We start from the raw sequence: 15,128 nt of genomic DNA, 5'->3' as shown, positions 1-15,128 counted from the left end.
GTATCCCTGGTTGCTGCATGCCTGATCTCTGCTGGCACAGGCACCCAGAAGGCATTTGAAGCAGAGAGGCCCCTTCCATAGCAACAGATCACTATTCTCTCTCTCTCTCCTCTCTCTCTCACCCTCCACTTCTGCTTACTTCTTTGACCATAATGAGGGATTCATTAACAAGCCTCCCATGCTGATTCTTTGGCTCATAATCTTTTCCTCTCTCTCTCTCTCTTTTATTTGCTTCAGGTAATTCCTAACATTTTTACTTTTGAATATCTCCTTTTTTGAAGTGTTATATTTTAGCAAGGTCCCCCCAACGGTGAGGCTGTCCAATGTAATTATTCTAAGGTCGTAGTTAACAAGAAGTCGAACTGCTGCACTTAAATCCTTAAAGCTTAGATGGAGACCTGGAAAGAAGAGGCCTTTTTAAAAATAAAAAAGTCAATCTAATGGCCAGTTCTGTATGTGAGAAAACCCTCGTTTTGTCACTTCAGAATCTATCAGCATATAAAGCCTGTTCTATTTCCTCAGACACCATCGGTCTTAAAATCAGATTACAAATTACATAATTTTTGCCCTCTTAAGCAAGCACAATTTACAGTAAATTGTACAATGGAAAGCCTGACAGATCTTTAACTAAACTGTTGAGAATGTAATGTTGCAATTTGAAGGTTCCTTGGCTTTGTAAACATGCCTGTTATATCTCAGATTGCCGGGGGGGGGGGGGGAGCTGGCATCCTTCTAGAAGTGCAATGTGCGAACACTATTTGCATGAATAAATATAATGTACTTACAGCTCACAATTTTGTGCGTGTTTACTGAGAAGTATGTTCCACAGAATTCCATGATGTTTAACTTGGAAGCAAGTCCCACTGCTTTCAATGCGATTTTTAAAAGTTAGTGCCATCAGGCAATAAAGGCTCTATGGCAAAAGATGGCATACTCTAGAATGCTATACACAACATTTGAAAGGGAGCTATAAACGGCCTCGGTCCTGTATACCTGAAGGAGCATCTCCACCCCACCGTTCAGCCTGGACACTGAGATCCGGCGCCGAGGGCCTCCTGGCGGTTCCCTCATTGCGAGAAGTGAGGTCACAGGGAACCAGACAGAGGGCCTTCTCGGTAGCGGCACCCACCCTGTCATCAGATGTCAAGGAAATAAGCAGCTATCCTAATTTTAAAAGACATCTGAAGGCAGCCCTGTTTAGGGCAGCTTTTAATATTTAATGCTGTATTGTTTTAATATTCGATTGGGAGCTGCCCAGAGTGGCTGGGGAGACTCAGCCAGATGGCCGGGGTACAAATAATAAATTAATAATAATAATAATAACAATAACAATAATAATAATAGCAGCAGCATTAATTTCTTATTCCATCCATCCATATCCAGTTCAGAGCAGCATAAATGTTCCCCTCTTTCACCCTCACAACAGCCATGTGAGGTAGGTGAGGGTGGGAAATGGCACCCAGTGAGCTTTGTGGCACAGCAGAGACTTAAGACTTGGGGTTCATCCACACTTCTGACGAGGGAGACCTCCTTTCCTTGTCCCATCCTCATAACTTCTCTGACTTCCCGCTCTACTTTACTTAGCAAATAGGGACTGGTCCAATGAAATGGCTATGCAATAGCTAGCGGGTGGGGCAGGTAAAAGAGAAGACACTAGGCAGGCTGTGGCATTGGGGCCCTCCTGAAACAATCCCAGAGTCCACTCAGAGACACATAAGGAGACAATGCCTGATGAAATCTCATAACCCAGAAGGCTGTGGAGAAGGATTTCCAGTGGACAGAGCAATGATCACTACAAATGCATAGCTCTCATTGCTAGTTGGAAAACACACTAATTTGTTCAAAATGATTTGAACAACACATACACACACATATATATGTGGTTGTGCAATTTGGAAGTTTATTACAAAGCATTAAAAGAAAAGGGGGAGGGAATAGAAGATTCATTATAATGAAATGACTGTATCAACTCACTTTACTCACTAGTCAACCGGTGTTTACAGAAGAAGATACAGTTATTTGAAAAACAGCTTTTAGTGCTGTATCTGTACCTGCTTTATGGAACATTTGTGTTACAGCAAAATATCAATTACTCCACACACTGCAGCTGATAAACGCTTTTATAGCTGCCCCCATTACTGAAACCCACATCTTGAATTTAAAAACCCAGTTTCAGCAAAAAGGAACTCTGCTCTGCTTTTGAGGAAAGTTTGGGATATCAATCTAAGACTGTGATCCAACACAGAAATAGCCAGTTTCACCCATTGCTAGTCACAACTGACTTAAATCCTGTCCCATTATTTCAATGGGATTAAAGCATGACTTAATTTCTCTGGATTAAGTTTGAAGCATTTTAGTTATCAAGTGTTATGTGTGTAGAATGGAGCTTTGATCAAACACTTTCCCATACCTCCAGTATAGCTTGTTTGTGGGCTACATTGTTAGCATGAAATTCTCCAGTGAAGATAAGCAAATAGAATACTGTACCAAATTTGCTTTATCGCTAGGAATATGTCTCAGTTGGAATTATTTTCTAGATAGAGTAATGAAGTAGATCAGCCCAAAACATTCAAGAGGTTGGGGGCATCTTTCAGGTAAGTTTATTTGAACCACAGAATTGTAGTTGGAAGACACCACAAGACTCATCTAGTCCAACCCCTTGCAATGCTGTTGCTGTTGCCCAATGTGGGGCTAAACTCCAGACCCTGATTAAGAGTCTTGTGCTCTACCGAATGGGCTACCTACTAGCATGATGCAGGAGGCTAATGATTGGAGCTCTTGATGTTTAGAGCCCTTCCATGAAAAATCCTAGCAATGCAATTATATGTAAGTCTCCTAAGAAGTAAGTTTCCATAAAGTTCAAGGAAGCGGGTATAGGATTGCAGCCCGTACAACTTCAGTTTATATGGATTAATTTACTCCCATTCACATTTTGCCACTGACAATTAAGTCCTTTGCAATTTGTCACTTTGTAATCACAGTGACATGGACTATGAAAGTATAGTTATTTAAATATTGCGATTGTGAATGACTAAAGGCAAATTACAAATGGCAATAATGAGTTTTAACAAATAATGAGTTTTAACAAACGATCAACCACAGATTACACATTAATTTGTGTTGGTGAATAGTGAAGATGTGTAGGTTTGTGATCACTTTCCTGTGAGATTTATTGAATGGAAGCAGTGTTTATTCAATTAATCCCCATTCTTAGAAATGAATAAACTGTGAAAGTGCAGAAATTGTGGGGAATTATTTGCATACGGCAGTTTTAAGGTGAGGTAGCTGGAATTCCCTTGTTTTCTCAGGTTTTCAGGTTGGGTTGTACATTTGAAATTCATTCTTGCTTTTTCTGTTGTTGCTAGAGGGATCCTCACATTTACTTACTGTATACCGCTTTACATTTTAACAGAAATATCTAAAAGTGGATATATCAACTAGTAGCAGGTGCCACATGGTCTGGTGGGCTCACCTGACCTCCAGACGGCTGAGTCACTGCTGCTCACCAAAGAGGAGAGGAAGAAGTGGAGTGATGTGGGATGGAGGTCAGTGGACCAGTGTGGTGCTCCTGCTAGTGTGTTTGTAGGATACTAACCTCCCAGCACCTCACCCCTCTCCATCCTGCAAAGCAGCAGGGAGTTCATTTTCAGGCATCTGTAGTCAACATGTGGGCAAAACTAGCCCTGGGCACACAGTGTTGGAGGCAGAGACAGCAGTATGACCCCACAAGGAACTGTCTTGTGCACAAGTAACACATGAAAAGGGCATTACAGTTCTATATAAAGAACCAGTTCCTGTCCTATGTGAGCAGGGGGCAGCAAACTTTTCCAGTTTCCACTGTCCCTCAGACCTTGTGGGGGGGGCGGACTATATTTTGGGAAAAAATATGAATGAATTCCTATGCCCCACAAATAACCCAGAGATGCATTTTAAATAAAGCACACATTCTACTGATGTAAAAACATGCTGATTCCCGGAGTCCATCCACGGGCCGGATTTAGAAGGCAACTGGGCCGGATCTGGCCCCCGGGCCTTAGTTTGCCTACCCATGTAGAATCCTAGGAATTTTAGAAGCAGGTGAACAAGTGCTAAAGGACTTCCTGGAGAACTGGAAGTTTGAAAACCGAAGGGGTGTTAATGTTTTTCCCTTTTCCTGCTCCATGGCTAAAAGCTCATTGTCATAATCTTTTATTCCACCTGACTGGGCAACCAGTGAATGATTTGACCAATGATTCAGTCCAATTCCCTTTTCTCCTCTCAAGCAAATATGATGATTTATATACAACAGGATATGGACCTTTCCTATCCTCACAACTCTATGCCTTCATGGCTAATTATGTTTCTTGCACTTAATGCATGGGGGCTTGCACAAAATCTGGAGGTATATTTTCCTGACTTGTTTTCTTCAATACCTTCCAGAGCCATGGGGAGGCATTCTCTCTACAATTGCAGCATGGCTCATTTAGCATTGTCTAACTCAGGGGTGGCCAACTCCCAAGAGACTGCGATCTACTCACAGAGTTAAAAACTGGCAGTGATCTACCCCCTTTTGGGGGGTTCAGGTCAAAGTTGTTGAACTTTTTTAGGGAGGAGGGAGGACCGTTTTTGGGGAGTGCAGGGCAAAAATGTGGAGCTTTTCTTAGGGGAGACAAAGTTGTTGAGCTTCTTTGGGGGGAGCCAGTGATCTACCAGTGATCTACCACAGATGTCCAGTGATCTATCGGTAGATCACGATCTACCTGTTGGACGTGCCTGGTCTAACTGTGTCCTGCTCTCTCCTTTACCCAGCCAACCAGGGCTACAGGATGGAACCATGCTTTCCAAACAACATATATTGTGATCCTTTTGCTGACCCTGTTTAGCACACAACAACCCTGGGCAGCTACTAGGAGCCTAGCAGGGCCCACTGATGCTTGGCTACGTCCCCCTTTAAATGTGTTTTTCTCGTGCTTCAGCCAAGTGGCTGGGTTTGGGCTTTTAAATTTCTCACAATGCCCCAAAGGTTCAACATCAGGAACATTGTGGGAAATTTAAAAAGTTGGCTTCCTGACATCCAACATGGATCAGAGCACTGTGGCTGTGAACAGAACAGCCCAGCATGGATCACTTGTAAATGAGGGGGGTCCCCTGAGGAAATTTTGTTGGAGACTCACTCATACCTGCAGCCAGTTCTGCCTAGGCTCTTGCACCAGATCATCCTTGGCCCCATCTGCACCATACATTTAAAGCAGTATCATACCATTTTGAACAGTCATGGCAATTCTCAGAGCAGCTGAACGATCAATTCCTCTTCCCAGGGGGCTCTGGAAGTTGTAGCTCCTTGAAGGGAAACTTTCAGCACCTTTTACAAATTACAGTCTCCAGAATTCTTTATGGGCAATCTATGACTGTTAAGGTAGCATAAAAAACTTTAAATCTAAAACGCAGGTAAGACCCTTCCCAACTTTTCCCAAGTTTCTCTCTAAAATTTATATTTCACATGTGAAGTGACTAGAACCATAGAATCATAGAACCATAGAGTTGGAAGAGACCACAAGGGCCATCCAGTCCAACCCCCTGCCAAGCAGGAAACACCATCAAAGCATTCTTGACATGTGGCTGAATAAATCCAGAACTTTTGCTTACTTCCGGAAGGTGAAGTTTGGACAAAATGTCAACACATGGTAAGAGATCACACTTACAACACTGAGCTTGAGGAACCTTTTCCTATTCAGCAACTGTTTCGCCTAGAATCATAGAATCATAGAGTTGGAAGAGATCACAAGGGCCATCCAGTCCAACCCCCTGCCAAGCAGGAAACACCATCAAAGCATTCTTGACATGTGGCTGTCAAGCCTCTGCTTAAAGACCTCCAAAGAAGGAGACTCCACCACACTCCTTGGTAGCAAATTCCACTGCCGAACAGCTCTTACTGTCAGGAAGTTCTTCCTAATGTTTAGGTGGAATCTTCTTTCTTGTAGTTTGAATCCATTGCTCCGTGTCCACTTCTCTGGAGCAGCTAAATTGTGAAAGACCAGGATTGGTCTAACCACACTCCCATGATTTCACTAGACCAACATTAGCTAATCCCAACCATAGCTGCCAAGTTATCCCTTTTTTACAGGGATTTTCCCTTATGCTGAATAGGCTTCCTCGCGAGAAAAGCGAAAACTTGGCAGCTATGATCCCAACACTCATGGGAAACTCATGGCCAGCAACAGTTGGTCAACCCCAAACCACATGCAGGTTCAGAAAGGTCAGCAGCCTCTTCTTGTTTCCTTTGACAGGATGTGGAGGTTGTCCACCTGGAACATCTGTGGTCCAGGCAGGCAATTAATTACTGCCTCTGCCTTTGCACCTGCACTAGAGTACCCCAGACTAGTATCTGTCCTCCCTTGGGATGTTGTTGCTGCCCATATATTAACAAGGGGTAGGATCAGTGTGGTAGAGGACCTCACCTCTACAGCATGGGCATAGGTGGGGGATGCATCTAACACAGTGTCTGCAATTTTCAAAACAACAAATGATCCCTGCTGTAGAAAATGGCAACAGCTCCCTCCTAAATTCATCCCTTCAGTAGCCTGACTATCGGCATGGACAAAGTGTTACATGTGCCAGTGTTGCTGTTTGTGTGATGATTTAGAAAGGCACTCTGGCCTCGTGGAATCCATTTATATGGCTCTTTCTGTTCCGGGCATGTGGAATTTAAAACAGAGAACTCTGAAAAGTTTTGCCAGTATGTTACAGCACACTGATGATTGGATGAACATACATCCCAGCTCACCAATGAAAGCATAAATTGGCCCCCCAAAAATATGTCTTTGTTTTACAGCTTTCTATCCCATTTTTTGACCACAGAAATACTCAAATTACTTGGCTTTAATTGCGCATTGGAAAAATAATAATGCAGAGACTTGCCACACACTGTAGTTGTAATGATAAACTGAAGTGAGGACGGGGCTGTAAAGTGCATGGAATAAAAAGTAATTAATATAATGTATTGCAGAACTTGGGTGTGCTATCCAATTTTCATGAAAAATCTGGGGAAATACAACTTTCCTTAAGACTTTCTCCATGGAAATCAGACCTTTACCCAAATAGTTAATCCAGACTTCTTTGGACATACTATTTACCTGTGCCGAATTCAATTAATGAGTGAGGTGAAAATATAGCAAAAAACCAAAATCTAAATAAATAAATCTGTACTGTGAATAAGTCACCAATGAAATTAACATTTGCCCACCCTTTTTACATCAGAATGATCGTCACAACCAATTTAATGCAACCCGTGAATGGTGATTGATTTTCTCCTGCTTTGTGTTTCCATAGAATTAAGTTGAAAGGTAATCCTGCTTGCCCTTTTAATTTGCAAACCTGGGAGGTGTAAAGGGTGATCAGATGCAGGGACTAGGCTCCTGTGCGGTAAAGAGCAAGGAGTCATTGCAGCTGACAAACTCTGGCATGATTCGCTTCTGTACACATCACCCTGGAATTGTTAAATCACAACCTGAATCTTGACTGAGTAAACAATCCCTTAACATGCTTTCAAAATAATTGCTCACTGAAAATCTACGTTCTCGTGACACTTTCCAGTGCTATAAATCCAGTAACTCCAAAGCCACAGAGACAATTGCTTGATGATATAAAAAGACTGCCCTAGCTGTATCTCTAAGAGCCACCGGAAACCAAAGAATAAGATTTGCTGTGTTTAAGAGTGGCCCTGAAGAAGATGCTAATTGGAGATGCCTGGAGTCTAACATAGCTGCCAAGTTTTCCCTTTTCTCGCGAGGAAGCCTATTCAGCATAAGGGAAAATCCCTTTAAAAAAGGGATAACTTGGCAGCTATGGAGTCTAATATAGCACACTTCTGCCTACTCAGATATTTTCTCTCTATTTCCTATACTGGCGCTTTCTGGCTTTCTCTTTCCTCTTCCTCCTCCATTTAAAGCCCTATACGGATTGGGACATGGATATCCAAAAGACCTTCAACTCACACAAAAAACCATCTGCATCAGTGTTAGAAACTCAAATGTATAAGCAAGGTCAGGCATGCCCAAACTGCGGCCCTCCAGATGTTTTGGCCTACAACTCCCATGATCCCTAGCTAACAGGACCAGTGGTCGGGGAAGATGGGAATTGTAGTCCAAAACATCTGGAGGGCCGAAGTTTGGCGATGCCTGAGCTAGGTGCCAACTGGCACCTTAAACCAAGGTTACAGTCACCAAAATGGAATGTCTAGTTGCCATTTTTGGGCAAGACGGCTCTAATGTATTATTTTTCAAGCAATGGAGTGACTGCAATTGATTCTCAGTTAAACATCCGGCTAGTTCAGATGACAACTTTGAGCTGGGTTAAGAGCTTTGAGAACTTAAAGAGGAAAAGCTACTTGATCCAGGGACAATCCACACATACACTGGATATTCTTCACAACTGTGAGCAGGGCAGTGGGGTGGATTAAGTGAAGGAAAGCTACAACAATTAACTGTAACTTTGTTCACTGCTCCTGGATGGGCAGCCCAGAAAAAGCATTTTGGTTCCTGAAATTCATCCCAATTGTGCAGATAAAATATAACTGTTAGAATTCTACAGGATCGGGTATTCGTGTGTGAAACTAATGATCTACAGATGGTGGAGATGTCAGGTAACATTCTCGTACCCAGGCATCTTCACTTGGTCTCAAGTAGTCAATGGCCAGGTGCAAAATGTGCCTGGCAACTGGCTAATTTCGAACACTGGTTCCCAGTTATTCCTTTCCAGCTGTGGATGGAAGGAAGTTACAATCACCAGATATGATAGGATGGCCCCATTCACCTGTCGAAGTGCTTTGCAGAGGTTTGGATCTGACTTGGGGGCCAGATCCACTTCTCCACCCTGCAATACAGCAAATGCACTTGCCACATGCCCCCAATGCTATGGCCTAATCCAGGCATGTCCAAAATCCATTTGGGGGGCCTAATCTGGCCCGGCGGTCGATTTAATCCAGCCCCTGTGGCACTTCATTTCCTGGGGTAAAACCCTAAAAAAAACCTCAACAACTTCAATCCTAAAAAAAGGTCAACAACTGCCCCCACAGCTCTTCACTTCATCAAATCTGGCCCTCTTTGAAAAAAGTTTGGACACCACTGGATCCATTGGGCTGTCATAAATTCCATCAATGCCAACAGGATTTTTGGCAAGATCGAACACAGAATGTCGGACACTCTTCCAAGACAAGCCACACTGATTATTGCTTGACTTTTATGCACCAGCGTGTATTATCAGGGATCACCTTCATTTCAGCCAGTCGGATTTCTTAAAGTGGAAAGAAAAATGGGTCAGCTGCTTATTCAAATCCCCAACCTCCTGAAAAGACTCTCCCCCTTTCAGTATAGGAGCTCAGGAGGTACATAATGGCCTTAGTGCTATGGGTGGAAATCGGACATCATCCAAACTTTGTGAAGATGTGCTATTACAATGCTAATTCCTGTCTTTTGTTAGAAACCACCCCAGAACAATTCATTAAATGATCTTAGTTTTGTGCTTAGGAACAATAATCTTGCATAAATTCTGGTTCAAGGGCAGGATATAAAATGGATAACAGAAAATATGAAATATGTGTACAATCAAATGTATCTTGGGAACGTCTCCCCTCCACACAATTTGTGGATTTCAGGATCCAAAGACTAAGGCTGAAATCCTGCACATGTTAATTAGGGAGCAAGCAAAAAAAAAAAAACCTGCATGGGCTTTACTTTTCAGGAAACCTGCTGAAGGATTAGGCTGAGCACCAGGACACTAGCAAGTTTCCAAGTTGCACAGAACCCCTCTTCTTCCAGAAAGAATTCCTGCCTGAAGACCTTATGTCAGCTAAACAGCTGGTTTTGTACAAAATGAAATACTATACAAATAAAATACAAACAATAAAGGAACATACTAGGTCAGACTCTTTGTCCATCTCATGCCACATTCACACAGTACATTTAGAGCACTCTGACACCACTTTAAACAGTCATGGCTTCCCTCTAAGAATTCTGGGAGCTGTGGTTTGTTAAGGGTGCTGAGAGTTGTTAGGAGAGCCCTAGAGCTACAATTTTCAGAGTGGTTCCACAATCAGTCCCTATCCACGGGGTGAATGTGGCCTGAGTCCAGTATTATCTGTGGAAGTTACAGAACGTTGTACAAATAGCAGCAGCTCTCCAAGGGGTCAGGTAAGAGGCCTTTCCCCACCTCTTGCTACCTGGTCCTTCTAAGTGGAGATGCCAGAGATTAACCTGGGACCTTCTGTGTGCTCCGATACTGAATTTTAGTCTTTCTCCTGCCTCTCTAAGTAATAAACAGAGCTGAATGGTATAGTATCGTCCATTTAACCTAGTATTGCCTACTAGGACTGGCAGCAGCACATAGACAGATATCATTCTGACCATCAGCCAGGGAATGAATCTGGGACCTTTGGCACACAAAGTAGCTTCTCGACCACTAAGTTATGGTCCTTCCACATAAAGCAGGGGGTGGGGGTCCAGCCCCCCCTCTCTGACCCCCAGGCCGCACCCTTCCTCACCAGTCCTGCTCTGTGCTCTCTTCCAAGTAAGTTTATCTGGCTGGAATGTGTCCATGAATTTTCAGGATTCCTCTTGCCTGCTTGGAAGGAGCCGTTCCTGTATGTCCTCCTATTATGGGTCCCAGAAGGTTTTCCACAAGGGATCGCAACCCTTGGGCTGAAAAGGGACCCCCCCTGCCATAAAGAGATAGTGTCCCTTAGAACAGCTGCATTGGTGGAGAAAGGGCATCTGGGCACAAAGATAACTTGTCAAAAGGCATCATCCACTAAGCAACTGCAGGTGAGATGGAGGGAACAGGGCTCAGAGTCACTGGACTAATGCTAAAGGGCCTATTGTCCCCGAGCCCAACCTCCTTCCTGTCCCCACCTCATGGTAGCTTGGGAGGTGAAGAAAGGACTCAGCCTTCCTTTGCTTCTATGCCAGGGGTCAGCAAACTTTTTCAGCAGGGGGCCGGTCCACTGTACCTCAGACCTTGTGGGGGGCCGAAATGAATTCCTATGCCCCACAAATAGCCCAGAGATTCATTTTAAATATAAGGACACATTCTACTCATGTAAAAACACCAGGCAGACCCCACAAATAATCCAGAGATGCATTTTAAATAAAAGGACACATTCTACTCATGTAAAAACATGCTGATTCCCGGACCATCTGCGGGCCAGATTGAGAAGGTGATTGGGCCGCATCTGGCCCCCGGGCCTTAGTTTGGGGACCCCTGTTCTATGCCAACTGTGGTGGGATAAGGGAACAAGTTGCTTCTGGTGTAGGCTGTGCTCACGTCCCATTCAAGCACGACACTTCTCCCATCCCCTTTGGACCAGGTCTGAGAATTGCATGTGACCAGCTTTGGTATTCTCTCCCCCGGGACCAGATTTGAAGTTTTGGTGGGTCTGCAAGTGTATGAAGCCTCCGCCATTCCCCTCACCTGATACACCACCCCTTCTCCATTTCAGCTCTTTTGATGTCCACACACATTCCATTTTACACACTTAAAAGGGGATGGACATCTTGCCTGTGACATTTTCAGAATCCTAAAATGATGTCTACGTGAGTATTGTTATTTTCAGGCAAACCTTGCCTTAAAAATAAAATGTCAGCTTCTTGTTGGAGAGTCACAGCTCCACCCGAAATGTCATGGGACATATTCTGCTGCCAACTGTACTGGTGGTGCAACACTATTAATTTCGGATTAGGGGCAGAGGTAAAAAGGAATGCCATTTGATCTTTGGTGCATATTTATCTGCACACAGCACACAGTGTTTATATTGAAGCTAATTGACACATACCAGAGACCATCCTGTTGTATTACTCAGGCTTCACAGCAACACCACAACGACTGACAGCTGGTCCTTGCTTTTGCAGTTCACTGTTTGCACGGTCAGGTCCCACACTGCGCTGGGTAATGTCTGAAATGTGGAGTTGTCATGCAAACTGTCTCTGGTCCCAGATGTTCCCTGTGCAACATAGTAGAAACCTGACCTTGCTGCAACAGTAGCCATTGCTACCAGATTAACATAAGAACCAACTTTGACTTAATGTGCTCTGAGATTTTGTATGCTTGTTTACTGAGGATACAGACTTTGTATCAAATTGCTGGTGCACAGGGTTATGGCTACGATCCTATGCACACGTACCAGGGATCAAAGCCCCATTGAATACAATGGGGCATTCAACTTCCAAGCCAACATGCCTAGGATTGCACCATAAGTATGATTAAATCCCGATCCTTGCACGGATGCCAGCAAAATTCTGTAAGGAAGCAGGAATCTAACAGAAACAGAGGGGCAATTTAGAGTCAATATATAATCCTAGTAGGGAAATTATTTTGAAAGTTGTGGAAAAATAGGACAGGTCTTGCCCATTTGTTCCCCTTAACTGCTTTGTCAAGTCAAAGTTATGGCTTGATTAGTCGCTAGCAATACATTGGAAAGTTGCTAGAAATAAGCTGGAAAGTTGTCGGCTTGCGGTAGGTCTGTCACTGATTCTGTTAAATGGTGCCTTAGACATGTTGACAAGAAATATGAGAGGATTCACATGACAGGACTGTGAGTGCACAAGCCCTCTATCTTCTGCAAGCAGATAAATCTGTGGCATCGTTTCAAGGAGGTGTCCTTGGAACAAGCAATCGGTCTTCCTTGTGGACTCTGGTTGTTAAAACTATCGCTTTTAGCAGTAATTAAGGGAGTTGCACTTTCAGCATAGTGTAAACAAGGCATTCCTTCCACATGCACACTCTGTTATAAGAGTTTGGAAAACCAGAGATACACTTTCATCACTCTTTTGGTGAAGCATGGAACAAACTGAGTATCTGAGGCAAAGCATAATAAAATTTCATGCAATAGCAATAAGTTTTCCAAAGAATAATGCCTTGGATTGACTTGGATGACTGAGTGGAAGGGAGTAGGGTTGAGTATGTACCACTTAATCATATATAAAAGAGGGCTAAGTTTTGTGCCTGTACTCAAATATGCTTTCACATGCATACAAAAATCACAGGATTGCCAGTTATCCTCCAAAAAGGATTCAGGAAAAGAAAAAGTCCTGTTCTATAGATCTGCACACCCACCCACCCACCCTTCCTTGAGTCCCACGTATTTCCTTAGGGCTTGTGAGATTTAGAAACCACGTCGTTGGAGTCTATGCCAGAAAACTTCCAGCCAGCTCTCTCATGTAAAATGCGAAGCAAGAGGGAAAAGCCTTTCTCAGAAGGAAAGGGGTGGTGGTGGAAACTTTCCCTCCAGGGAGGGTGATAACAAATACAGTAATAATAATAAATACAACCAAGGCAGCAGTTTGCATGTGGGCAAGGAGGAAGAAAAACCGAATTTCAGGAGTTGGTAGAGCAGGAGGGGAAAGGGAACAGCACAGAGACGAGTGGAAGGAGGAGGAAACTTACAAGGCGAGTGGAGAAACTTGCCAGGTTTGGCAGTATGCGCTGGAAGCGGCTGTGCAACTGCGGATTTCTCCCTCTCTTCTCTCCGTCTCTTCTGTCTCTCGGCCGGGCTGGGCAGCTCGGCATCCACGAATCTCCGCCCTGGGGAAGCCACGCGCGCCTCACCTTCCTGGGTGTGCTGCTGCTGCTGCTAGAACGCGGCGGCGGCAGCAGCAGCTTCAGTCCCTTGGGTGGCTGCGCGCAGGACTGTCCTAAGGCTTGGATCCGTTTGGCTTCGCCCCCCAGGATTTATAGCCAGGGCGGCTGCTCGTTGCGCGACTGCGTTCCCCTCCAGCTCACACTCCACCCGCCCCGCTCCCTCCCGGGAGAGCCCCTAGTTCTGGGCCTCGCTTCTCCCCCCGCCCCACTTCCCCTCCCAACACGTGAATGAATCAGCCTCGGCTCAGGCCCGCTTCCTCGCCGCCCCCTCCCCGTCCAGCGCAGCGCCGCTAATGAAATCTCTGCCGATGGACGCGCCTCCGCCCGTTCCGCTCGTTAACGCCGCCCGAGGCTCCCGCTTCCTGTCCCTACCTCTCCAGGGAAGGAGTCGATCCGTTTCAGGTGCGCTTTGGATCCCCCACGGCGTTTAGATCGGGGGACATCTTGTTCTCCATAACTTATTAGAGGGGAGGGGGAGAGCGATCAGAGAAAGAAAGAAAGAAAGAAAGAAAGAAAGAAAGAAAGAAAGAAAGAAAGAAAGAAAGAAAGAAAGAAAGAAAGAAAGAAAGAAAGATCCGGAAAGTGCAGTTTGCGAAGTTTTTGTGTTTCTACCACCCTACAAGAATGAAACGCACAGATTTGTAGAAACTCCAGGGGAAGTGAGCAGAAAGAGAAAGTTGCTCACACCTTAAGCTGAGTCCAACACACGCTATGCTGAGCATCCCACGAGAGTCCCGTAGTTTCTGAAGCTCAACCAAACCTCCCTGACGTAGTAGGGTCTGGGCACTTCATGTGGGTTGTGATCTGTCCTAGTATTTCGCGAACCACCCCCCCCCCCCACCTCTGAAGCCCAGTCCCAACAATGGGTTTGGGCGGGGGAATCACGACGCATCGACGTAGCCTTCATCTGTAGAGGACGCGGCGTGGGCGGCAGGCGGGAATCTACGCGGTGCTGAATGTCTGCATCAGGTTAAGCATTAAAACAAAATACAGATAAGGGATCTTTAATCGACACCTACATCAATTATAAAATTATGCTGGCGGTGATAGTAATGGATATATGCTATTAAGCCAATGCAAGTACACTTCTTCAGTTTGCTGTTGATGCTGAAACTAGGGTGACATATGTTTTTCAGCAGCTGTTCATGTATATTCAATGGGGAGTAGTCTGGCAGCACGTGTTCGCACATCTGTTTGCTATGTCAGAAATTCAAATGCACTTTAGAACTTCTTCCAAGGAGAATCATAGGTCTTCCTCCCCATCAGTAAGAAAGCCAACTTGGAGACACAAATATAGGTACTATATAAGTCTTTGAATGTTCTTATTAAGCTACAGATCCTGAGCTTCTGTGTCTAGCAGTAAAGCCTTGGATACCTTGTTGTTCTGGAAATCTGGAATAAATCTTTGCCTAGGATGAATTTTCTCAAAGCAGCGATGCGGAGTCAACAGCGACTGATGTGCACACACCCAACACTTCTGTGTAGCACGATGCTGATGTAATACAGGGGGTGGGAATCCT

At 44.5% G+C, this 15,128-nt stretch overlaps 1 protein-coding gene across 5 annotated transcripts in view; it reads right to left on the bottom strand.

Moving 5' to 3' along the window:
• AGTR1 (angiotensin II receptor type 1) overlaps positions 1-14,603 on the bottom strand; it is a 46,033-nt gene extending 31,430 nt beyond the window's left edge. The window contains exons 1-2 of one of the 5 annotated variants that reach the window (XM_035133090.3): positions 13,414-13,755; positions 11,804-11,971 (exon numbers count right to left, since the gene is read on the bottom strand). The gene's annotated coding sequence lies outside the window, so the exon portion shown is untranslated. Of the gene's footprint in view, positions 1-11,803; positions 11,972-13,413 lie in introns of those variants that run through there. The other 4 variants (XR_015949876.1, XR_015949875.1, XM_035133089.3 and 1 more) reach the window with 4 other exon arrangements.
• Positions 14,604-15,128: the final 525 nt, after the last annotated feature.

The sequence above is a fragment of the Zootoca vivipara genome, chromosome 5, assembly GCF_965207765.1.
Source record: "Zootoca vivipara chromosome 5, rZooViv2.hap1.1, whole genome shotgun sequence".
NCBI classification, from domain to species: Eukaryota; Metazoa; Chordata; class Lepidosauria; order Squamata; family Lacertidae; genus Zootoca; species Zootoca vivipara.
Note: the sequence above shows the minus strand (reverse complement) of the source record. Positions and strands in the feature narration are given on the sequence as shown.